Source organism: Panthera leo, chromosome D2, assembly GCF_018350215.1.
Source record: "Panthera leo isolate Ple1 chromosome D2, P.leo_Ple1_pat1.1, whole genome shotgun sequence".
Classification (NCBI taxonomy): domain Eukaryota; kingdom Metazoa; phylum Chordata; class Mammalia; order Carnivora; family Felidae; genus Panthera; species Panthera leo.
The window spans coordinates 83,709,246-83,735,988 of record NC_056689.1 but is presented as its reverse complement, the minus strand read 5'-3'; the positions used below and the strand labels follow the sequence as shown (position 1 = coordinate 83,735,988).

Genomic DNA, 26,743 nt, shown 5'->3' with positions numbered 1-26,743 from the left:
TGTCTTCCCGGCAGTGATTGGCATTGAGCTCCCCATTTCCTGCTTCTGTCCTGTCTTGTCCCCAGACTGTGGTGGGCGTGGGGCTTCCCCACTGCTTATGTCCAGCAGCCACACGTAGTCGGGACTCACTCAGAGAACTTTAGGATGGAAAAATGAATGAGTGAATGAATGAATCAATGAGTTAGTGAATGGAGGAATGAGTGAGTGGAACAACCACATCTACGTTGGATCCGATGGGTCTACACTGGAATCCTCAATCTGTTCTACGTCTCCATCACCTTTCCCTTACGACCCTTTACTTTCCCACCTCATTTGTTGGAATGTTCCACAGGCTTGTCCGTGTTCCTATGTTCTCGACGTTGTCCAAATTCATGCTGTTTTAAGAGGTTTCACTTCTGTAAAAGTGAGTCCTGTTAGTTTAACATGTACCCACTTCTCATTCTTTATTTTCATCTTTATTTGTGATGTTCTGTCTCTTACCCCATATAGCTCTTCTCTTCCATATTCCATTCTCTCTTAGGGTTACCCAAGAATGTAAAGAAATGTGTGCCTGCAACTGTTTTCGCCTGGTTTTAGAACAATTCTTTGAAAGCATGACCTCCGTCAGCCTTTTTCTAGACGTTCCATTTTCCATGTGGGTCCTATCTTCATTAAACCTTTGAGTGAGGACGGTTCTGGGGGGCCCCACCATCTACTCAAAGATAAGAGGGGCCGCACCTCAGAGGCGAGCTAGTGAGCTGGTGGCTGTTGTGCATGCTCTTCATCCAGAGCTGGGATTTCTACATCTGCCCCGTTCCTCACTTCGGTGCGTCCAGGAATGCACACAGTTAAGCGCACATTGTATCTATATCTATATCTATATCTATATCTATATCTATATCTATATATCTATATATCGATATCATCGATATCATCTATATGTATATGTATATGTATATCTAGATCTAGATATAGTTGTTTTTTGTCATTTAGTTAGTATCAGCTCATCTCTGGTAAGTAGCTGCAAAACTGATTGTCACTTTCCCCTCCCCCCTAGGTCCTACCTCAGCTTCATGCTTCTTCTCAAGTTGGCCCTCAAGAGCTAATAGTGTTTTCCAGATTACCCATCCTCAGCTCGGCCTTCCTTCCATCCTGTTTCTTTCCAGAGTGTTCCAGACCCTCTCACTTTTTGTGACACCTGACCGCTGCCCCGGCTCTGCAGGGAGGTGTGGTGACTTTGAGTGTCTAGCCCAGACGTGGCCATGGGTTTCTCCGACCCATAATCTATTCCTTGCAGTTGCCATCATGTCCTACCTTCCATGAAACTTATTTATTTTCCATCAGTTTTGCTTTTTTGGTGGGTTTCCCACAAGGAACCTGACTTCACCCTTTTTTACTGGGGCGACTTTGACAAAGTGGAGGGAAGTCCAGTTGGCTGTTGGGTTGGACCCAATGATGGAACTGTGCCCAGTCAAAATACACCTCATGCTAGATCCGTATGTCCCCGAGTGGTTCTTATATGATTTTGCCAAAATTGGAAAGAAGTTACAGCCAGCACGAGCATAGTGTTTATAATGATTTGTTTTGCGTAACTTGCTGGTGTTTCAGGATTCAGCAAATGCTGATAATTTGTGAGTAACTGCTGGAGGCAGAGAAAACCAACATTTAATGGATACCTACTAGGTGATGATTGCTTTACATCTGTTATCATTCAATTTAATCGTCACAACACCCCTACTCGCTGGGTATGATTGTCTCCATTTTGTGCACCAGGAAGCATGCTGGAGGGTGCGTTCCTACTGGGATCCTGTCTGAAGCAACTGCTAGTTCCCTTGCACCCTGAGGTCTGACACGCCTCTATTGCTGTTTCTTGCCCTTCTCGGCAGCGTTTGCCCTTCCTGGGGTCCACGTGAATAAAAGATTTGCCATCGTGTTCGTCTTTATGAATGTGTTAACACAGAGGTTACCCCGTGATCTTATCTAAGGGTTGAGAGTATGGATGGAAAGGGTTAGGACAGCAGTTAAGACAAGTGGTGCGTCTCATGGACCTGTTTCATCCTGGTTAAAGCTGCCGGGCTACAGACAGTGCTGTGCTGGGGGCGTACAGGCACCTCAAACCTTTTAAAGCCCCTTTCAAGTCTCCCCATAGGGTGAATCAGGGACTCTTTGGGACCTTGGACCACGATCATCTTAACTGGCTCAGCTCCCCAGCATACACACGTGTGCTAGAGGTCACGGGTGTTCAGTAAATGTTGTCTGAGTGAGTGAGTGAATGAATGAGTGATAGGCAGTGGCTTTTAAATCACCACACATACCCTTGAAGAACAAACCTACTCTCTCATAATTCTACCGCCCTTCACTCTACAGTTAGAGATTCATCCCTTTTGCTCAGATTTATTCCAAGTGTCCATCACAGATGCGGTACCGTGTCTTTCTGCAAAGAACAGATACTCTGTGAAAAGCCAATGTCTAAAACCTGCTTTGTTATGGTTTCTTATGTGTCAGATTACCCACCCCCTGCTGAGAATTTCTTTTACTTGAGGAAGAGTTACAGGAGGTGCAGGAGTTGAAGGAGATAGTAGATTCTAGGAGGCAGTGAAATGCCTCATTCTAATCTCTGGAAACTGGATATGTTATGTTTTGTGGCGGAGGGGAAATATGGTTGCCTGTGGAATGAAGGTTGCTCATCAGCTTACCCTTATGCAGGGGGATTGTGCTGGATTAACTGGGTGGGCCCGGTGACATCACGCGTCTTTAAATGTGGGAGAGGAAGGCAGGAAAGTGAGTCAGGGTGATGTGATGTGAGAAGGACTCAGCTCACTGTTGTTCGCCTCGAGGATGGAGGAAGGAGCCAAGAACGCCTGCCTTGGTTGTCTCCCAGTGCCACCCACATCAGACTTCCGCCCTGTACAGCTGTGAAGTAATACGTCCGTGTTGCTCGAGGCCCTTAAGTTTGTGTAATTTATTAGAGCACCGATGGGAAACTGACCCATAAATTAACACAGTTTGAAAGGCTGGGGTTGCCGTGGAGTTGCCCACCTCCACTTCACCATCTGGAACAAAGGCCGGTTGGCATCTTCTCTTGCTGGCCTGAATTGTGAGTGAGTTATCTGGGTTCGCTGGCGGAAGGTGGCGAACATCAGCTCTGCAGCCTGGGTGGGTCAGTCATCGGGCTCTTTGAGAAGCTGGAAGAAGAAACACAGGTGAGCTCATTTATGACTACCTAATCTCCAAAAAAATCACCCAAAAACTATCTGGAAGAGTTTGAGGAAGCAACGGTTGGATAAGCATTCAGAAAATGCCTCCTTTGGTCCCCCATTTGCGAGTCTGCAGGCATTTTAAAGTCTGCTCTGAACGTGGGACGCAGTTTATTGAAATTCCTGACACAGCTGCAGAAGTGTGTTAGTGTTTTTGTTTTGGTTCCAAAGTTTCTTCTTGATGAGATAATCATGGTAGCAACTCAGCTGAAGGAAAGCCCATGAGCCTGTGCATGCATGCATGCGCGTGCGTGCACACACACACACACACACACACACACACACACACAAGTTCATAGGCATGTGTGCACACAGAATTCTAACACTTTCCCATCGCTTTGTTCAGCAACAGGTGAACTGGATGGATGTTCAGATATGCATTCAGATATGTATTGCTGAAACTGTGCTCAGTAATTCAGTTGACTAACAGTGTCCTGTCTTAAATATTTTTAAAAATTCAGACTTTTAGTTCTCATTATTTTTTTGGCGGGGGGAGAGGGTGCAAGTGAGTGAGGGGCAGAGAGAGGGGGGAAGACACAGAGAGACTGAGAAGCGGGGCTCACCTGAAGCGGGACTTGTGCTCACTCGATGTGGGACTGGAACTCATGAACTGTGAGATCGTGAACTGAGCCGATGTCAGATGCTCCAGGACTGAGCCACACAGGCGCCCAGACAACCTTTAGTTCTTATTGTGTGCCGGATGAGGTGCTAAACAAGTTACATGTGTCATCTCATTTAATCCATAAAATTGTGTAAAATACAAATATTATACCCATTTTAAAGATGACTGAGGAAGTAGGTTAGAGTCTAAGTAAAGTTATGCAGCTTGTATGTCATGGATCTAGTCCTCCAACACAGGTCTGTGTGACCCCAAATATGAGCTCATAGTGGTTACGTGCTCGTATGGCCAGGCAGCTGGGTCTGCGCCTTGGCTCTGATGCATGATTATGGGCAAGTCGCTTAATCTTACTGTGTCCTAGTTTCTTTGGGAAAATGGGTTCTCACCATAACCCCAAAATGTCAGTAGGACAGCAATTATTGTGCTTTTGGTTAAAACCGGGGAAACCGAGGGCTAAAGTGACTTGACCAAAATTATACAACTGTCAAGCAGGAGAGGCAGATCTGTTTCCAGATCTAATGATAATTCTGCTTCATCATCATCCATCCATGTATATCCATCCATCCATCCACATCCATCCATCCTTCCATCCACATCCATCCATCTATCCACATCCATCCATCCATCCACCCATCCATCCATCCATCTTTCCATACACCATCATTTATTACTCAAAGTGGATGAAAGAATGCAGGGACCAAATACTTTAAAAATAAATGTGGAAATGAACATATTCATTGAATCTTGGCTCAAGGAATTCTTTCTTATAAGATTATAATGGCTTGATTAGATTATATTCTCCTGGGATTATTTTTACCTTTAATTTGTCTGTGACCTTGGTCACTCTCACATTTTTTCTTAAAATTATCCAGGAAGGTGTATTTTTTTGATGTAATACTATGAGGCCTTAATGCTTACCACTGATGGTGTGAAATGAATTTTAGCATTTAAAGAACTTTAAAATATGTTAATACTGATATGTAGTATAATGAATTTAGTAAAAAAAATGTGCAATGAGCATATCTAACTGACGGTTTTGGCAACTGTCACTTGGGCTGAGGCTAATGTTCCCCTTTGGAGGCAATGTGGAGGTCCCAGCCCTCTGTCTGACTGTACAGATGCCAAATGGATGCTGTGGATATGACACCACCACCCTGAAGCACACACAGGGAAACCCCAGATAGACTTGGGGACAGAAGAGAGGTGCTAACAGACTTGAACGGTCTGTCATGGTAAGAGGAGGCAGGACAGGCAGGGACTAGAGAGAGCCCCCCTTTAATAAGGATGCCTCCTGGACTTGGCCTGAAAAAGTCCTCACTCTATTTGTGTTTTGAGAGCTTTCTGGATGAAATCTCCAAACTGGGAGATTGTATGCATGATTACAGCCGGCTTTGCAAATTAGCATATCTTGCAGACATATTAGCTCATTTGAACAACCTACATTCATCCCGAGAAGGCAGCTTAAGCTGACATCAGTATTCCATGTGCGGGACAAGTGAAGGTGGGGACGGGAAGGCAGAGGGAGGGCTCTGGCCACTGGCGGGGGTGGGATTTTTCTCCTTGTATAGACGACCTGGCTACGAACTCGTCTGAAGAACCCACTGACATATTTTGAACATTATGAAGGCACCCTTGAAAGACTTGACAAAAGGTATTCATGAGTGTTTCCCCACGTGACAGGAGTGGTGTCATCACCTCCAGGATCCGACCACATCATTTATTCAGAGGGGCAGATGCCGAAGGTTGTGCCTTAAACCCCAAGTTATTTATGCCGTTTTGTTAAGAATTCTCGGTATTCACCATTACCACGGTGCATTGGTTAAATATTTCTGAGAATGTGAAAATGAGATCGATTTTCTCGGTACTTATGTTCAGGATGAAAACTGAAATAGCCTGGAAGACAGGAATACATCTTAGAGCACGGCTTCTCCAAGTGGGGTCCCCAGAGCAGCAGTGGCAGCCACACCTGAGAGTTTAACAGAAGCTCAGATTCTCAGACTTTGCCCCAGCCTGCTGACTCGGCAACTCCCGCGGGGGCGGCCAGAGAGCCCTTCTCTCGTGACCCATTGCAACCAGGTCCATTCTCTTTACTGAGGACCTCATTTTCGAGTACGTGTTTTAGAGAAGTTATTTAGCTGCAGCACTACCTATTTTTTTTTTTATTTTTAAGCTTAATCTTACAAGGTAGTCAACTTGTTTTATTTTCATTATGTTCATTTTACACATATCTTGTGTTTGTGATGAGCTTCAGTGTTTCGGTAATGGTAGCAATAATAACTTCATTCAAGGAAAAACAAAATAAAGATTCCAAAAAAGAAAGCCACAGGTTAGGTCAAGTTGTAGTGGTACCGTTGGTACTATTTGTGTCTCCCTCCCTCCCCCCTTCCTTCCCTCCTCCCTCCTTCCCTCCCTCCCTTCCTTCCTTCCTTCCTTCTCTCCTTCCCTCTTCTCCTTCTTCCTTTCCTTCCTTCTTTCCTTCTTTCCCTCCTTCCTTCCTTCCCTCCTTCCCTCTTTCCCTCCTCCCTTCCTTTCCTCCCTCCCACCTTCCTGCCTTCCTTCCTTCCTTCCTTCTTTCCTTCCTTCCTTCCTTCCCTCCTTCCCTCTTCCCCTTCTTCCTTTCCTTCCTTCTTTCCTTCTTTCCCTCCTCCCTTCCTTTCCTCCTTCCTTTCCTCCTTCCTTCCTTCCTTCCTTCCTTCCTTCCTTCCTTCCCTCCCTCCTTCCCTCCTTCCCTCTTCCCCTTATTCCTTTCCTTCCTTCTTTCCTTCTTTCCCTCCTTTCTTCCTTCCCTCCTTCCCTCTTTCCCTCCTCCCTTCCTTTCCTCCCTCCCACCTTCCTGCCTTCCTTCCTTCCCTCTTTCCTTCCTTCCTTCCTTCCTTCCTTCCCTCTTCCCCTTCTTCCTTTCCTTCCTTATTTCCTTCTTTCCCTCCTTCCTTCCTTCCTTCCTTCCTTCCTTCCTTCCTTCCCTCTTCCCCTTCTTCCTTTCCTTCCTTATTTCCTTCCTTCCTTCCCTCTTCCCCTTCTTCCTTTCCTTCCTTCTTTCCTTCTTTCCCTCCTTCCTTCCTTCCCTCCTTCCCTCTTCCCCTTCTTCCTTTCCTTCCTTCTTTCCTTCTTTCCCTCCTTCCTTCCCTCTTTCCTTCCTTCCTTCCTTCCTTCCTTCCTTCCTTCCTTCCTTCCCTCCTTCCCTCTTCCCCTTCTTCCTTTCCTTCCTTCTTTCCTTCTTTCCCTCCTCCCTTCCTTTCCTCCTTCCTTCCTTCCTTCCTTTCTTCCCTCCTTCCTTCCTTCCTTCCTTCCTTCCTTCCTTCCTTCCCTCTTTCCCTCCTTCCTTCCTTTCCTTCCTTCCTTCCTTCCTTCCTTCCTTCCTTCCTTCCTTCCCTTCTTTAGAGGGAGCATACACACAACCACAGGAGAAGGAGAGAGAGGGAATCCCACGTAGGCTCTACAGAGCCCAACTAGAGACTCAATCTCACGAACCCTGAGATCATGACCTGAGTTGAAATCAAGAGTCAGATGCTTCACCTACTGAGCCACCCAGGCACCTCTGAGTCTTCCTCTTTTTAACGTTTTCTATCGTGAGTATATACTACCTTGGTCGTTAGAAAACAGTGTGTTGTAAATCCAAGGAAATCGATAGGCTGGGAGGCGTGCTGGGTGTGGGTGCACAAAGAGGGGATTCAATGTTGGTGGGAAGCAGAAGCTTCCGTTATTTTCTCCATTTTTGCAGTCAGTGTTGGACTCCATTACTGATGGCCTTTTAGCATAAAAAGTGCAACGTGCTGACCACAGGGTATCATGATTGCCTCAGAACTTGCTGGAAACAAGCATCCTAAAAGCCATATTGCTAGAGAGGATTTTTTAAAAATGTCACTTATTGGGGCGCCTGGGTGGCTCAGTCGGTTAAGCGTCCGACTTCAGCTCAGGTCACGATCTTGCGGTCTGCGAGTTCGAGCCCCGCGTCGGGCTCTGAGCTGATGGCTCAGAGCCTGGAGCTTGCTTCCGATTCTGTGTCTCCCTCTCTCTCTGCCCCTCCCCCATTCATGCTGTGTCTCTCTCTGTCTCAAAAATAAATAAACGTTAAAAAAAAATTTTTTTAAATGTCACTTATTTCCTTGTAAACCTCCCTGTAGTAAGATCCTCACTAGAGAGACGCTGTTCTAGGTTTGGATGAGTGCTTGGAGGCACAAGGCCTCCTCAGTGACCATACAGATCTGTCCCGTCACCCTCCCCCCCCCCCCACAAATGTCCCTAGCGCTGTGCCTTTGTAGCAAATGGCTTTCTCTTTCCCAGTCCCTGGTGGTCATGGCTCTGTTTCCTGGCCCCCCAGCCCTGCCTTCCCTGGGACACCGTGTAACTGGAATCTCACACGATGGGACTCCGGGCCTGGCTTCTTTCACTGGTGTTTGCAATGCATCCATACGGTGGCACGTATCAGAACCTGCTTTCTTTTTATTGTATGGATGGACCGCAGTTTGCTTTCCCATTGGACTGTTTTCAGGTTGGGGTGATTATAAATAAAACCGTTCAGGGTTTCAAGGTACAGATTTTTGTGTGTGTGAACATAAGTTTTCATTTTTCTTGGATAAAAACCTAGCATTGGGCTAGATAGGTCAGATGGTGGGTTATGGTAAACTGTATAAGCAGCGGCCAGCCTGTTCTCCAAAGTGACTTGTTTTGCACCCCCACCAGCAATGAATGAGAGTTGCAGGCATCCTCAGCCCCATCAGCACCAGGCATTGCCAGTATTTTTGATTTTGGCCATCCTAATAGGGGTATAGCCATTTGTGTCTTTTTGTTAAATTATTTTTTTAATGTATTTTTAATTTATTTTTGAGACAGAGAGACTCATGAGCAGGGGAGGGGCAGAGAGAGAGGGAGACACAGAATCCAAAGCAGGTTCCAGGATCTGAGCTGTCAGGACAGAGCCCCACGCGGGGGGACTGTGAGATCATGACCTGAGCCGAAGTCGGACGCTCAACTGACTGAGCCACCCAGGCGCCCTTGTGTGTCTTTTTTTTTTAATTTAATATTTTTTAGAGAGAGAGAGCATGTAAGTGGGGGAGAAGGGGAGAGAGAGAGAGAGAGAGAGAGAGAGAGAGAGAGATTGGGAGAATCCCAAGCAGGCTTTATGCTTAGCATGGAGCCCGATGTGGGGCTTAATCCCACGACTCTGGGATCATGACCTGGGCCAAAATTAAGAGTCAGATGTTCAACCAACCGAACCACCCAGTGTCCCCCCACCCCTCACATTTGTGTATCTTGTTAAGTTAGATGTCTGTTCAAATTTTTGCCCATTTTTTACTGAGTTGTTTGTTTTCTTATTGTTGAATTTTGAGAGTTCTTGGTATATTCTAGAACTAAGTACTTTACCAGGTATGTAATTTGCAAATATTTTCTCCGAGTTGATGGTTTATCCTCTTATTCTGTTACGATAAGGAGGAGTTAATGTGTATTATTTGAGGTCTTTGTATGTCCTTTTTGGAGATAAACTAAAGATCACCCAAATGAGAACAAACAGAGGGTGTTTGCTCAGAGTTTGCCACAGCGAGGGTCTCAGCCTCCATCACTTGCATTTGTCAGAGACTCAGAGGCAGCCAGGGGAGCAGGAAAGTTTATAGCAACAAAGGGATGGCGTCAGGTGGGCCTGCCTGGAAGCTGCCAGCCTAGAAAGCTGGAGGCAGCCTTCTAGAAGCACCCCATCCTACGTGATTCACTTGGGGGCGTGTGTGGCTTCCTCTGGTTGGTCCTGAGCTGGAAGCAGGAACAAAAAGCAGGGGAGCAGGTACATCCTGACCATGTCCCTGTTCAAAGGGGAGAAGGTTCAAAGAGGAGGGAGATCCCCTGTCAGTACTCTGGTGGCCAGAGTGTCTGTGAGAGCCCCCGATTTTTTCCCTGCAGGTCCAGGTGCCCTGGCAGCCTGGGGCTGGCCTCCTGTGCAGAGGAGCCCAGAGCCTGGAAGATGGGAGGCAAGAGAGGTTTGCCTTTTCTTCTCTGGGCACTGGCCAGGTGGGTGGAGGTCCGCTGACCTTGTTTCTTGTGAAGCTGCCACCACTCCTGCCGGAGCCCCGCTGGGTGGGCACTGGGTGGGCTCAGTTTTGCCCCAGATGGGTGGCAGCAGGGACTATGCCGCCTTGGGGGCAAGGGGTACTGTCCACAGTGCTGGGATGTGGCTGTGAGCATCCCGCGCCTTGCGTGCACTGGTCACTTGCTGCGGTCCCCGCAGGCATCCTGTGTACAGCCGGATGCCCTGTCACCTTTGTCCGATGGGCTGTGGCCACCTGTGACCGCAGTTGCTCATCGTTTGGTTGAGGGAACCAGGCTCTGGTGGCTGGCAAGACGCCACTGCCTTCTTGCGTCTGAAGGGCATCCTTCAGCCGGGACTCCAGTGTCACAGAGGATCGGAGGGAATGGATGCCAACTGGCTGCCCGCAGGATGGCTGGGGGTGAGTGAGGTTTCCAGAGGGGCTCCAGGGCAGAGCCAAAGGCCCTGGCCCGTTCCTCTTTCCTTCTGTCCCCGCCAGGGTCAGTATGGCCACCCCGTCTTTCTTTTGTGTATCACTTCTCCAGGGAGCTTTTGGGGTGCTTGGGCATATTCCGCCGGTGGGTTAAATGAATATAGTCTGACTCTTCATGTGACTTTTAGGGAAAAAACTGTAAAAAAAAAATAAAAAAAATTCTTAACATTTGTTTACTTTTAAGGGAGAGCATGTGTGCACGTGCAAGGGAGGAACAGAGAGAGGGGGACAGAGGATCCCAAGAGGGCTCCATGCTGACGGCAGAGAGCCTGATGTATGGCTTGAGCTCCCGAACTGTGAGATCATGATCTGAGCCGAAGTTGGACACCTAACCTACTGAACCTCCCAGGTGCCCCCTAGGGAAATAGTTCTTTAGCTTAAGAGTTTGATACCTTCCAAAATGTAAATCATTTAGGAAGATTATACTAAGCTGTTTACACCATAGTATGAATGAGCACCAAGACTTTTCCCAAAGGAAGTTTTTAGCGGGTATAGGCTGTGGAGGAAAGGGGTGAGCACAGAGCTGGGCAGGTGGGATGCGACTGGTGTGGCCCATGTTCCTGGGCAGAGCCCTGCCCAGCTTCATCCATCAGTCAGGAGCTGGTGTGAGTCCTGGAAGGGGAAGCTTAAGATGTTTGGATCTATGTGTGATCTTTGTAAAAGGGGCCTTTACTTGTTTGCTCTAAGAAAGATCCCCTTTGTGGGGCACCTAGGTGGCTCAGTCAGTTGAGCGTCTGACTTCGGCTCAGGTCATGATCTCATGGTTTACGAGTGCAAGTCTCACATTGGGCTCTCTCTGCTGTCAGCACGAAGCCTGCTTCAGGTCCTCTGTCTCTCTCTCTCTCTCTCTCTCTCTCTCTCTGCCCCTCCCCTACTTGCCCACTCTCACACAAAATAAATAAACCTTAAAGAAAAAAAAAAGATTCCTTTGTGGGGAGAAGGGGATAGGGGATAAGGAACAGGTCTACAACCCTCTGCTTCCCGCTCTGGTTATCGTATAAAAGAAGGGACATCGAACCCCGCCCCTTCTAATTTTGAGGTCTATAGTAAGTACCCTTGCAGCCAACACAACAATGCATCGTCCTCCAGGTTTTCTCTTTGCAAATATCACTGTCCAGAGTTACTTCCCGAAGTGCCTATTTTGTTGACCTGGAAGGTGTTCGTCACCAGGCAAACAACTCAGAAGAAACCTTTACTGATAGACATGGCTTGTCTCAGTCTCCTCCACTTGCCCTTGTAGTTCATTTGGTGCTAAAATTGCCATGAGGAGCTCCAGGTGCTCATTCTGTGGACACCGTTCCTGGTTTTGTTGAAATCGGGGGCCTTCGTGCCCAGGACAAATGTCAGTGGTCCCTAAGCCACGGACCCCCGCCCCCCGACCGCCAGTTCCACAGAAGGCACGGAAATCTAAGCCACACGCTCCACGACTTAAAAGAAAAATGATGTATATTTGAAAGGTGGGCATAGAACCCTGGAAGGTTCTATTTCTTAAAAAAAAACCCTCATATTCTTAGAGGAGACACTGAAGTGCTTTTTTTTTTTAATTATAGGAGGTTTTTATTTTTCTCTTTAAGCCTTTTATTTTCTGAATTTTATACCTTATTCGTGTACATGAATTCCAGTATCGTTAACACGTGGTGTTACATTAGTCTCAGGTGTGAAATATAGTGATTCAACACTTCTATACATTACTCAGTGCTCATCACCATTAATGACACGTGGACCATTTTAGGGACAGAGTGATCACCTTTCAAACAGCTCAACAAATGTTAACAAATTTAAACCGTTAAAAGTTGGCGAACCTGGGTATGAGTAAGGGCGTGTTCGCTGCACTACTCTTCCAACTTTGCTTTATGTTCGAAAATTTTCAGAATAAAAAACGGGTGGGGGGGAATAGACAAGACGAAACAGTGTACAGAAGTCACGAGGTACAGAAGTCCTACTTTGGACTTAGGGGTCTTGGACAAAGATGCACATCAGGGTCCCCAGGAGCTGGCGGGTGGGGGTGAGCGGCCCGTAGACACCTTTCCCCAGGGAGTCAGTGCGGAGGGTGCTGCGGGCAGAGGGAGACGCTGAGTCTGGAGACAGGATGCAGACAGGCATGGGGTCCCGATGGGACCTTTGTTACTGTTTCCTTAGGTAGAAGAGGACAAGCCAGCCCCTTCCTCACCAGAATCAAAGCCAAACCTGCAGGGCCCAGTGTTTGCGGACACAGTGTCTGTCCAAGCAGCTTCCTAATGACCGCTCCAGTCCTGATCCCTGTAATTCTGGATGCTGTGCGTGGACCTCACGTCTTCTGAGCCCTCTGTCCCAAGTGGGGGTTCCTCCTCTGGAACACAGCGTTTCCTCCCCTGCTTCATTTGCAAAGCTGCTGGGGCCACAGAGAACTATTATTTAACAGACAGCTGACACCTGACGAACTCACCTCTCTGTAGAGATCTCTGCGTATTTCCCAGTCCCCGTGCCTCCTGTTCTGGGAGGTTCGGTTAATCTATTCGGATTGATTCAAGGTTGTTTTGGGAAATGAGCCCAGATCTAGGACAGGACAGTCTCGCTGTGTTCACGGGCAGGCCTGGCTTATTGCTAAACTCCTCTGTGAGACCTGCCTAACTCAGCTTTCTGTGGTTTTCTCTCACCTCTGGTAAGAGGGATGATGGTGGATAGAAGCAGGCAGAGTGTACAGATTAAGGACGCGTCATCCTAAGCTGTTTGCAAATAGGAGGCGCGTTATTCATGGTGGTGGTGATGCTACGAATATTCTCAGTCTTGCCGGGACTGCGTATTTACTGTGCACGTTTAGAGAGTCTTTTACAGAGCTCATTTGAAGGGAGGGAAAAGATGAGTCACGGGAAGAAACCCTGGCCCTAAGAGACAGACCCTCTGAAATATCATCCTCTATCTGCGTCCGGCCTGCTGCTTCTGCCGTGTGCCCGATAATAATTAAAATGTGCTCCTTCTGAGAAAAACTCCCTGCTCTTCTGAAATCTCTAGTTCTGGAGGCACCACCTGATCTCATATGCCAACTGTTCTGGATGATGCAGAAATGCCGCTTGGAACGCCACGTTGGGGGAGACTTCCACTGTAGGACTCCTAACGGGGCCAGCTGGCTGAGGCTGGGGCACCCGGGAGGGACTGATGTCCCCATGGAAAAGCATCTCCCAAGGCAATGTTCTTTCTCCTCCATCCCGAGACCCCAAGCTGCTAGTGGGTCTCCACGACCCATCCAGCCGACCGAGCTGCCCTCAGCTGGGCGACACAGCAGGCCTGCCACCGTGGACACGTGCCCCAGCGTTAACAGTCTCCTTGCCAGCAGCCTCTGACCTTGCCTTGCTGGGAAGAGTGGTGCCTCCGGCACACCTCCTGGTCCCTGGTGTTCCTGCCTTGTGCCTCTGTGTGACCCCCGCCGGCGGGCCCTGGTGGAAGGTTGGGTGCACCGGGACCGCACAGGAAAGGGGCCCCTAGAGGGCTTGAGTAGGAGGAACAGGAGCCCGTCCCACCTCACCCCCTGGCCAGACACCTCCAGTCACAGTTTAAGGAAAATAAAAGAAGGTCTCCAAGAATGTGGCACCGCTGCACCCATTTTAAAGGCGCTCACATCTCACCCAGAACCCTGGCAGGAGCAGAAGCCCTGAATTCATGCTTTGCCTCTGATCACAGGGATCGATGGACGTGTGCAGGCTTTACATTTTGCCTTTTCTCATTGCCAGCTCTCCTGCATGGGATGGAGTCTTGTCGTTGTGTGTTTTGCTCACTTGTTTATTGTTAAGTCCTCACAGGGGAAGTTGCTCTTCTGGGCGGTCCGTCCGAGGGCAATCCAGGTGGCAGGTGGCTGGGTGACTGCCTGGGGCGTTGCACAGCACCTGCTGGCCTGACGGGACCCAAAGTGGGTGGGTGGGGGGTGGTTTGTAGTGGGCGTTAGTGAATGAACGATCCCACAAGTGCAGCAGACACAGACGTTAACGGCTTCTCGTGACTCCCTGTGCTTACGTGCATGTATCTCTTCTCCCTGTAGATCTTCTCTTTGGCTGGATGGCTACTTTGACTGCCAGATTCAAAAAGAAAAAGCCCATAAAATTCACAAATGCGCAGTCACATGTGTGGTTTTTGTTCGGCTGCATCTAGAGAGTGACTTAAATGTGGGCACTGGGGCCTGTCTCTGTTTTTGATGGTTTAAGACTCAGACATGCCCAGATTTCCAGTGCACAGAATGGTCCCAATTCAACGTATAGAACAAAGGTTCTGGAATTTCGGCTAATGAAAATGATGCATCCCCATGTACATTTTTTTTTTATCTATCTATCTATTTATTTTTTTATATTTATTTTTTTAAATGAAATTTATTGTCAGATTGGTTTCCATACAACACCCAGGGCTCATCCCAACAGGTGTCCTCCTCAATGCCCATCACCCACTTTCCCCTCCCTCCCACCCCACCATCAACCCTCAGTTTATTCTCAGTTTTTAAGAGTCTCTTATGGTTTGCCTCCTTCCCTCTCTGTAACTTTTTCCTCCCTTCCCCTCCCCCCCCCAACACGGTCTTCTGTTAAGTTTCTCAGGATCCACATAAGAGTGAAAACATATGGTATCTGTCTTTCTCTGTCTGACTTATTTCACTTAACATAATACCCTCCAGTTCCATCCACGTTGCCACAAAAGGCCATATTTCATTCTTTCTCATTGCCAAGTAGTATTCCCTTGTGTATATAAACCACAATTTCTTTATTCATTCATCAGTTGATGGGCATTTAGGCTCTTCCCATAATTTGGCTATTGTTGAAAGTGCTGCTGTAAACATTGGGGTACAAGTGCCCCTATGCATCAACACTCCTGTACCCCATGTGTAAATTCCTAGCAGTGTTATTGCTGTCACAGGGTAGATCTATTTTTAATTTTTTGAGGAACCTCCACACTGTTTTCCAGAGCGGCTGCACCAGTTTGCATTCCTACCAACAGTGCAGGAGGGTTCCCATTTCTCCACATCCTCTCCAGCATCTATAGTCTCCTGATTTGTTCCTTTTAGCCACTCTGACCAGCATGAGGTGATATCTCATTGTAGTTTTGATTTGTGTTTCTCTGATGAGGAGTGGCGTTCAGCATCTTTTCATGTGCCTGTTGGCCATCTGGATGTCTTCTTTAGAGAAGTGTCTATTCATGTTTTCTGCCCATTTCTTCACTGGACTATTTGCTTTTTGGTGTGGAGTTTGGTGAGCTCTTTATAGATTTTGGATACTAGCCCTTTGTCCGATATGTCATTTGCAAATACCTTTTCCGATTCCATTGGTTGCCTTTTAGTTTTGTTGATTGTTTCCTTTGCAGTGCAGAAGCTTTTTATCTTCATGAGGTCCCAATAGTTCATTTTTGCTTTTAATTCCCTTGCCTTTGGGGATGTGTTGAGTAAGAAGTCGCTGTGGCTGAGGTCAGAGAGGTTTTTTCCTGCTTTCTCCTCTAGGGTTTTGATGGTTTCCCATCTCACATTCAGGTCCTTTATCCATTTTGAGTTTATTTTTATGAGTGGTGTAAGAAAGTGGTCTAGTTTCATTCTTCTGCATGTGGCTGTTAAGTTCTCCCAGCATCATTTGTTAAAGAGACTGTCTTTTTTCCATTGGATATTCTTTCCTGCTTTGTCAAAGATTAGTTGGCCATACTTTTGTGGGTCCAATTCTGGAGTCTCTATTCTATTCCATTGGTCTATGTGTCTGTTTTTGTGCCAATACCATGCTGTCTTGATGATTATAGCTTTGTAGTAGAGGTTAAAGTCTAGGATTGTGATGCCTCCCGCTTTGGTCATCTTCTTCAATATTACTTTGGCTATTCAGGGTCTTTTGTGGTTCCATACACATTTTAGGATTGCTTGTTCTAGCTTTGAGAAGAATGCTGGTGCAATTTTGATTGGGATTGCATTGAATGTGTAGATAGCTTTGGGTAGTATTGACATTTTAACAACATTTATTCTTCCAACCCATGAGCACGGGATGTTTTTCCATTTCTTTATATCTTCTTCAATTTCCTTCATAAGGCATAAAAATTGGCAAAGATGAAGTCAAGCTTTCACTTTTTGCAGATGATATGTTATTATACATGGAAAACCCGACAGACTCCACTAAAAGTCTGCTAGAAATGATACATGAATTCAGCAAAGTCACAGGATACAAAATCAATGTAAAGAAATCAGTTGCATTCTTATACACTAATAATGAAGCAACAGAAAGACAAATAAAGAAACTGATCCCATTCACAATTGTACCAAGAATCATAAAATACCGAGGAATAAATGTAACCAAGGATGTAAAAGATCTGTATGCTGAAAACTATGGAAACCCAATGCACATTTCAAAGCGTTGTGTCTTCCTTTCCACAAGCACACTTACTCTGCAGGTCGTCGACAATATTATTAACGGAGGGACCTGGTCTTAACAGTAACTAACAACTTAACAGTGGCAGCTGGGACTTTTGTTAGGTCAGCTTTGGACACTTTCAGTTTTCATCCCTGCAAATTCCAAACTAGACAGTGCTGCAGTGAGGTTGTTGCAACGGGCCATGCATTGCTTCTGGCTAGGGTTCAGTTGTAGAAAGCCCAGTGATCTCTGGGCTTGCAGATCTCTGTGACCTGCACGCGGTCTGGTCACCGGGTGCCAGTTGGGTTCGACAGTTGCGGAAAGGTGCCTTTTCTCCCCAAGGACTTCCGGGGGCCCTATGTGCTGGGCTGGTGCGCCCCAGTCATTTACAAATAGATCAAATCTTCCAGTTTGGGAAAAGAGTGCCAAACCCAATGTGTGGTTGCCTTTGGATCGGAATGTAATTTAACACACCCTGTTTCTATATCTACATGTGGTTTTAAAACATGCTCCCTAAAGCATGTCATTAGTTTCTCTTGTGCAATACAGTGCAAGAAAGCATCAATTGTTTGGAAAGAGTCAAACTTCTGTTGAATGAGCTGTTTATCCTACAGTTTGGTCTTACTGAGAATTTGAACATTTCTTTCCTTCATATGGAACATGCATTCTAGTTCTAAAGTGACAGACTAGAGCCATTCAAAATACCGAATATATCCCTCAGTGAGGTCGTTTCAATGAGCAGACGATGGCCTTTAATGGCGTGTCAGAAAAGCTTTTATTTCATCTTTCACTTTGAACCCTCCACGAGGACCTCACTGTTCCACTGCTCTGTGTTGGATCATATTCACAATCTTACTATTTTCTTTAACCTCGAGTCAAGGCCGGAGATCTGTGAGTCCCCGGGAGTGAAGCGACTTGTGTGAAGCAGGCTTCTGATGTGACCTCTCGCTTGCCCCACCAAGGTGGACTTCTATACTTCCTCACTAATCTGTATTGTCTGCATCGTCACTCACAAGATAATGATTAAACACACATGGACGTTCTTCTCAAGATGTCCCTGCTGACTCTGAGCTGCCTGTGGGGCTGGGGGTCTGCACACAGCCTGGGGCCCGCGTGCCTCCCTCCCAGCACTGCCAGAGAGGTGCAGTGAGACGCTGCAGGGCACGGGGGTGGTAAGTGCACTGATGCCACGTGCATGACATCCATGAGTGCGACTGTGAAGGAATTTCCCACACAGCCCACTCTTCTCGTTCTCCAACCATGATATCTGTCGTTAAGCAGTGGCCAGATTTACAGGATCCTTACTTTGAGGGTGACTTGACCTCTTTCTGCCGGAAGCTGTGATTCCGAATGCTGCTTTTGTGGTTTTGGTGTTTTCCTCCTTCGATGCCTCAGTGCCACTAACTGAGAATCCTCATGAGACACTGGATGTAGCGACGTGCGATCGGCAGGTCGGTAAAGGTCAGTTTTCAGATAATCCTCCTCCTCCTCCTAATAGCGCTCGACTACTTTTGGAATCTTGATACAAATCATAGTCTGGACTTGCACGGGGGTCCTGTCCTCCATTAACATCTTCATGTTGGAGGATTCAGGCTTTTATTTCTTATTAAAAATTAAAAAAAAAAGACTAGTTAATAAAAATACTATTTATTTTTTAAAACAAAGTAAATTCAGTTTTATTTTATGTTTATTAAATATTAAAAATAGTGATTCATTATGAAAAGTTTTTAAAACAATTTAACTTTTGGGCCCTGGATCCATCTGGAGTCTTAGGGAGACACACAGCCTGGTTGTCAGGACAAACATATATGTGGTACACGTAAGCGACATTGTGAAAACATCCTAGGCCACATGTGCTGCCGTTCCCTGGGTGTTAGCAGAGAGCTGACCAGTGAGGTTCCTCGCGTCCTTGCACTTTAAGAAAACACCAGTTGGTAAGAACTTGACGAGATTTCCGTGATGATCATGATCAATATGACATTTCAAATTTGTAAAGTGGGTGTGCATTAAATAGGTCAGTCACTTCTTCCTCTTAAAGCACGGACCGTCAGCATATCGCCTGATAGCACGAACACAGACTTCACATTTGTTAGAGCTCATCAATCCTCCCGGCACCTCCTTGAAGGCCAGTATCATCACCATTTATAGATAAGGACCATCGGTCCTGCTGGTGATCACAGGGCAGGGAAGGGCTGAGCGTTGCCTGCCTGGACATGTTGCCTGCTCCCAGAATCCTTAGCAGATGTAGAGGTCTGGAGAGGAAGACACAGGAAGGAGTCCTGGGTCTTAGGAGAAAAGTCGCGATGTGCCCCTGGGCTTGCCCTTCTCCTCTGTAGCCTGGAGGGGGATAGGAAATGTGGGCTGGATCAGCACTGCTCAAATGCAGCCAGGAATAGGCCCCAGGTGTGTGTTGACCTTGGCTGTCCATCCCGCCTGGACAGCAGAAACCCTCTGAAAATGTGTCTTTCTTCCAAAAGTTCATGTGATTTTGTTTTCTAGTGCGCGAGTTATCCTTGTGGTTTCAAGGTTAAGACATTTTACATGACAGCAGATTAAAATGAGTGCTTTTAGAAAGTGCACTGTGGTCATGCCAGTTATTTCTGGGGTACAGACCTAGTAGCCTCAAACCCATAATTCTGTAATTCTGCCTCAGAGTTTAAGAAGGTAAAAAAAAAAAATCAGCAACAAAAACCAATTAACTTCATCTTTAATATCATGGGAGTGGAATGGGCCGCTGGCCGACTTTTCCTGGATGGTCTGGGACTTTTGGGTGTTAGCATAAATGTCTCAAGTCCCAGAAAACCAGGGAGGCTGCTCAGTCCAGCCGACAGGTGTCAGGAGAGCCCCTCCCCACGTACGGGGTAGAATTAATTGTGCTGTGTGACTGTTACCCCTTACTCTTGGCTCAGAGCTCAGGTAGGGGTCTTGTCTTCATCTCCCAGTGGGGATGTGCTGGGAGGCTAGTCTGGAAGGCAGGTAGTCGGGGGAGACACACGAATGCATGCTGATGAATAGGTTTGGGCCCAATACAAGGAATAAATTGTTCATTTTTGAGTTGAATAAATATAGTTCATTCCAGGCCAAGCTGCTTCTGCCATGCTGTCGGGCCTATTAAAATTTGGATTATCGTTGGTCTACGGCAGCTTTCACTTTTCCGGTTACCTTTTTCTAATATTTTAATGTTTAGCATTCATAAATCTACAGCTCTTGCCTACTCATGATGGCTCCTGTCTTTCTCTTTTGTGCATTCCCTGCCTGCCCTATTTAGATTATTTTAGCAACTCTTCACACTTCTGCCCCCTCTGTGCGTCCTTGCGTGGATGAAGGAGAAACCAGGACGTCAGAAGTCACCAGATGTTGTGCCATCAGTGTGACTGCTTCCTTGGGCAGAAGCGTGGGGACTCCTTAACCCCCACGGTCCCCACCCCAGCCTTCTTCTACCCTAATCTCGTTTCCTTCCAGAGGATGAAACCTACTTGTAGTCCATAAACGTGGAAGGGTTTAAACTTCTGTTCATGTTGCTGGTCTTTTTCCAGAGTCTCCCCTATTTCTTTTCTCAGGCGCAGGCACGAAACCATGCCGCCGGGCCGTCCGTTTCTTTGAATCCTAGTCGCTTCACCGGGGAAAACTTGAGGTGGGAAGGCATTTGGTGATCTTTTCGGTAAACGCGGCAAAAAGGAAGGAAAAAAAGAACAATGCCTAATAGATCCAACTTCTGAGTCCAAGCAGACAGTTTAACCCTTGGGTCATCGTGTTTGTATTTCACTTATTGGATTGTTAATAGATTTTCTTCATTTGTGCGAGACGTTGCAAATGATGTGCGGAGGCCGGCCGGACCCTCCAGCGCTGAGACCCGAGGTCCACCTGTAAGGAGGTGGCGTTAAAAGCTGCTGGAGTTGCTGCCTCCTGACAACACGCAGCTGCAGACTAGCAATCGTAATCCTCGGGTGGCAGTTTTAATTATCGGCCCCGGCGATACCATCAGCAAGTGTGTAATTACGTGTCAGTTTCCTGGCTGTTGGGTATGAAGCGTGGAACCAGTGAGATGATGATTGTGAGGACGGGAGACTCATATTTAAACAATTCAAAATGTGTAACTGGCAGTGTCATTAAACAGAGAGAGTCTGACCCCAGCTGTCACTTACTTTTCCTTATGCAGATTTGTTCCTGCTGTCTGTCAAAAGAACTCCGTGGCTGAAATGGGACAGAGGAGGTGACATAATTCTCAGAGCAAAGAGGGCTGCTCTCCTCAACTCCGCAGAGGTGTCCTTAAGCCTGAACACCCACGACCGCTGGAACCGTACATAAACCTCGACCGCTGCAGGAAATTGTATACGCTTTTGCTGAAGGATACACAAAAGCAAAATATTAAACAGGCATCCTGGCTTTAAAAAAATGTTAATAAAACCTGCCCCATTACCACGCACTTAAAGCGTAAGTGCCAGGGTAATTAGAAGGGCTCATTTTTGAAAAAGAAAACGAGGTGATCCTTTTAGCTTTCGACTCGGATTTTGAGTCCAAGGGGTGCCTGGGTGGCTCAGTCAGATAAGCGTTGATTTCGGCTCAGGTCATGATCTCATGGTTCGTGGGTTCAAGCCCTGCGTTGGGCTCTGTGCAGACAGTGCAGAACCTGCTTGGGATTCTCTTTCCCTCTCTCTCTTTCCTTCCCCTACTCTCTCTCTCTCTCTCTCTCTCTCTCTCAAAATAAATAAATAAACTTAAAAAAAAATAAAATTTTGAGCCCAAGATGAAAAAAAAAAGTGGAGCTCATTTTGGAAAGTACTCGATACCAACAACAAGAAATGTGACTGGATACCATTATTACCTGGATTTAAACTTCAGTCTGGCTTGGGTTGTAAGTTGTTATGGTCTCAGAGGTTTTGGACCCAACTGAGAAAACCGAAGCACGAATGCTGAATAAACGAGGGTGAAAATAGACACCAGTGGCTCTTGAAGAAAGCTAAGTTAGGAAGGCAGGGATTTTCACATTTCTGCAGATATAACGACGCGGCTGGGCAGCCCACTGACCACACACCCACGGGGCATGGGAGGAACGCACATTTGCTTTCAAGCGTCTGCATTTACCTGAAAAGGAGCCAGGTAACCAAGGGTTAAGTCTGCATGCATGCAGAAATAAATGAAAGGCGCGTTTATAAAATGAACTGTGGAGGTTAAGTGTGGGGGTTAAACTAACACAATGAACTGTAAACACAAAGAAAAATGTTTCTTTAATTTTTAAAATGTTTTCATTTCTCATAATAAACTGAACTTGCAATTGCATGCAAACAACATTATTTCATACCCCGAAGACACTGCAATTTAAAGCTTTTGGAACTCAAATGGATTCTAGAAGCAATGCTGTGACTATAGAGGGGCTTTGGCAATTGTGATCTTCTGAAGGGCATCAAATCGCACCTCTCGCAGCACATTTGAAAGTAAATACGCGCTCATGCACGCACACAGGTAGGAGGCATTTAAAACAGGGTCAACTTTGCATGTATTTCTAGTTTCAAAGGCAAAGTTACTGATTTCCTCACAGGCTAATGGAAGCCATATTAATTGCCATGGTACATTCAGATTGAAAGTAATAAATAGACACATATTAAATCCTCTAAGGATTAATTTGTATTTTATCAGCTGTGAAAAGGGCAATTTTTTACATATCTAGACTTAAGAGGTAGCCTTATTAGCCGTTCATTGGAAAACAAATTCTGCATATATTTTGTAGCAAGGTTTAAAGAGAATCATTTTTTTTTCCTCCCTCAAAAGTAGTACAGTGCAGCTAGGGAAGCAATTAGTGTTTATATCCTAGACAAACATGGTTTTGGAATTTTCCGGCTTATAAATATTTGTACGACTGGTTAAAGCAAAGGTATGATAGAAATGGCACGCCGTTGTATAATTTGATCGTATCGGACACACAGGGGCTTCAGGGGTTTCAAACTACTGTGTGTGCTTGTTGTGTAAAATGCCCACCTATGGCGACCATCCGTGTTTGTCTTCCGGTAGAGGACGTCCCTGGATGCCCCACCAGGCTGGTTGGGTTGGCAGTGGAGCCGGATGTAGGAGGCACTGTGCTCCCTTTGGACACCCAGCGATGCCGGTGGGGTGGCGTCGGTGAGTTTCACCTGTGCCTTCCTCGGGTGTGGCCGATGGCTCCCTGGCTCTCTGTATCTTACGTAAGTGGGGCCTTGCAGGAAGAGCCCTCTCTCCTCTGTCTAAGCGAGGGGAAAATGTATTTCAATAAATCTGTATTTATGATTATGCTTTCCTTTGGAAAAGGGACTTGTTTCAATGGTGCTTATCATATTCCCACCCAAGATATGTTAAGTGGTCCAGTTAAATCAAGGAACCTGGAGGGAGAAAAAATTGTCCTCTGCAATATGCTTCCTCGAATGGGTTGTCTTGTGTGATTTGAAAGGTCCCTGGAGAGAACACTCCCACAACTTCTTCCGGAAGTCTGTTCTGCAATCTAATAGATCTTATTGTCAAATGCTTTGTTAAACTTTTACTGGAATATGTAGATTGCACTCGGCACTGGTGAATCTTGAAATTCTATCAGGGAGGCACAGTCAGATTGGTCTCCCATGACTTGTTCTTTGGTTGACAACGAATGGGCTCCCCTCTGCTCTCGGCATTTTCCAGGGAGGGGAGCGACGGGGCCGCCATGCCTTCCTATCCCATAAGTCTCCATGTCAGTACCATTGCCCGTCTCGTCAAGGAGAAGAGGCTGTCTTAGGGAGCCTGGCCAGCGATTTCGTTTTCAACATTGAAAAGTCGTGCCACGTGAATTTCAACTCACAGAAATGGTCTGCGCTCACCATCTTGCGTAGAAATCCCTGATGGGGGAAGCTGTGTGCGTTCTCTGGAGATGAGCTTTTGTGCTGGGGTTCATGTGGTCCGGCCCACTTTTTCGCTTGCAGGTGATTTTGTGCGGCCGAGCTCTTTTAAATGACTTTCCCTCTGCCTCTTCCTTTGCTTCTGAACCGAAAAGTTTTTATGTGCAAATGAATAGCTCCTCTGTATGGCCCTCCCAGGGATCTTGCCGCTTCCCCCAAACTCCCTCACTCTGGAAGCTCTCATGGCCTTTTGACTAATGAGGTGACCTTAAGAGAAGTCCTTTCCTGAATGTTCCGTGTGACTGGCCACTGTGGTGACAAGTGTGAATTGCATACAGAGCACATGGTCTCAAACAGTTGCTTCTGATGTCACTGCTTTGCCAGTAAGCCTGTCCTGTTTAGGCTCAGGACCCAGATAATTTATATTACCATATATTCACGGGATTCAAGCTAAGTGTTAACTGCCCATTATCACCTGTCACCACACAGTTAATAGTTACCAAATACTGATGATTTTAGCTATAGTATAGGTACTTTACCGTCCTCTGTAAAGAGAACATGGGTTTAGAATTAATGAATTTAAACGCCGTGTCTTTGAGGCAAATCCCATATTTGACCCATTTGACCCACTGGTTCCCTAGAAGATTTATTTGTTAAATGAAAGAATGAAAAGAAAAGCAAAGAAAAAAGAAGGAAAAAAACTCACCAATTGTTCTATAAACTCTAGAGTTCCTAAAATATCCATCGTCTTCTAGATGGTTCTCAAAGTGTGGCCAGCAATGGCAGCGCTACCTGGGGCTTGTTCCCAAAGAACAATCTCAGGGTTCCCCCAGACCAAGAGTTGGTGAAGCATTATTCCAGTGCCTCCCCGGGTGACCTCCTTCAGCCCCACCCGGCCTCCGCCTCGCTGGCCAGTGGGAGCTCCTGGCTCCCTCAAGTCTAGAGAGAAATTCAAGCTGTAAATGGTTTTATCTTGGGGCTTCTCAAAGGTCTCCTTTGGGCTGGGGATTGGGGCAAAGCCAGACTGTGAGGATTGGGAGTAAAATCTTCCAGCCTTAGGCTTCACTCGGAATCTCTTGCCTCCTCCTGGCATGTGAACTGTGCTGTTCCCTCAGGAAGGCGGGAGTGGTATGGGTGTGTGTGTGTCATAGCTGGAAGCCTCTCTGAGAAGGAATTCCTTCCCACTGCCTGGAAGGTGCCAACAGTCAGGACCTTGTCTCTCCTCTCTCATTTGCACTCCCTGGCCTCCCCTGTCTCCACCTGGGCCGGGTGGAGAACGCCTTCTGGCATTCTCAGGAACATGGCTCTTCCTGCACGTGGCATCCCCAGCAGGAGGAGGAACCAGAAGTGTGTCCAGGGGCAAGGTGACTCCAGCCCAGGCCGTCCCTGGAAGCCCTGTCAGGACAGGTGACTCTTGAGGTCTCCTTAGCAGTTGTAGGACCCTACGTGGGGTCCCAACTGAGAAGGTGGCTTCATGGTGGTGCATTTCATCTCATACGTTAGTATTCTGTGGGAATAATAGCTAACCCTGTTGGAGTAGGTCGTGATGAAATTTCCGGGCTGAATGTCCTCACTGGGGTCTGACGACTTACTCCATGAACTTGCTGAGAATTGCTAAGACAAGTACATGTGAAGAATATTACCAGTGATGTCACGAGAGTGTCACTGTCGACATCTAAAACGATATTTCCCCTGTGTGAGCCATTCAAAGCTCCCTGAAAACCAGCCACCAGCCAGGAGGGTGACACTTGTGTCCCAGGGGCCCCTGCCACCTGCAGGCCTCCAGAGCTCAGGAAATGGATGTTCTGAACCCTTGAAATACATGATCAACTTTTCATCTAAAGCATGTCATTGTAAGGGACAGACAATCGTGCATAGGATAGCAGGTGTTTTGAGTTGCATATTCTTTTCTTTTTTTAAATTTCTCTATCAAATAAGATAGTTAGTACCCAGTCTATTTAATTGATGGGATGGAGCTGGGTTCATTTTGTGATGATTTGCACATCATCCTTCTTTATTACCCTTCGGGTTTTGCTCAGCATACCATGCGCTTCCTCAGAGGACAGAGACAGATAACTACCGCTTGCAAGGACAAGGTGTGAGTTGAATACATCTTAAACACTACGTTCCGTGACTGCAGTCCACATTTTTAAATATGAGCAATTACACACCAAAGTGACAAGAGAAACACGCTTTCTAAAGACACAGTTAGTGAGTTTCTATGGCAAGTGCAATATTTAGAGAGAAATATTCTTTCCCCAAACTTTACCAATTTGGAAAGAAATAAAATAATTGTTGCCCTAGAAATCACGTCCCGAGTATATATCATCACCTAAGTATTGCTGGAAGTTTTCCTCCAACTTGAGTGAGTCTTAGCTTTGTTAGTAGTTTATAATTTACAACAGTTTTGCGATTTAATATTTTTTCCCTGTTTACAAGGAAAAGTCATCCTTTTCACAGAAAACTCTCGAAGTCCAGCAAAATATCATGAAGACGCAAATGCCCTCAATCCTACCTGTCGGAGGTTCTCCAGTGAAAGGCTGTATTTTTGGCTAATAGGATAAGCTTTTAAAGTTTCAAAAACAGTGTCTTAAACTAGTACAGTCTTTATTCTCTCATCTTAAGGTATTTGTAACTTTATTTTAAAAGCTTTCCATATAATCAATGAAGTGCCCAGGATTTGCTGGGAATCCCTTTATTCATACATCTTTAAAATCACTGAAAGGCCTGAATTTAAGCTCTGTCTGAGTGCTGACATCATTTCTTATTTCATCAGGAAATCTGTCTTCGCGGAGCTTGCATTTGGGGCTGATTTATCAGGGCCAGATGAAGTAGGGTGTAGGAACTCAGGCCTGCCCCCTGGAGAAAAGGCGCAATGGTGTGGCTGGGTAGGACTGAGGTTCACAGCCCTGGGGGACCTGTGTCACGGGCAGCGTGACGTGCACATGGACCTCCCTGCCAGACCGGTCATGGTCACGGTCAACTGACAGGTGGCTGCGTCTGCCTGTCGACCCCACACTTACACCTTCTCAGGTAAGGGTTTGCCACATAATTGTATGCATTTTGGTTCCTACTAAGTTTGGAAGGAATTGTAGCTGGTCCCAGGCAAAAACATTGGTTTGTTTCTCAAGGAAACTTGCAGAAGAAACTTGGATGACACAAACTCCTTTAAATCTGTTTGAATCTTGGGGTGCCTGGGTGGCTC

The 26,743-nt window shown here is 46.5% G+C and overlaps 1 long non-coding RNA gene across 1 annotated transcript in view; it reads left to right on the top strand.

Annotated features, from left to right (window-relative positions):
- Nucleotides 1-21,059, top strand: part of LOC122202607 — a 72,658-nt gene extending 51,599 nt beyond the window's left edge. The window contains exon 3 of the long non-coding RNA XR_006194760.1: nucleotides 20,859-21,059. This is a non-coding gene — a long non-coding RNA (uncharacterized LOC122202607). The remainder of the gene's footprint in view (nucleotides 1-20,858) is intronic.
- The last annotated feature ends 5,684 nt before the right edge of the window (nucleotides 21,060-26,743 follow it).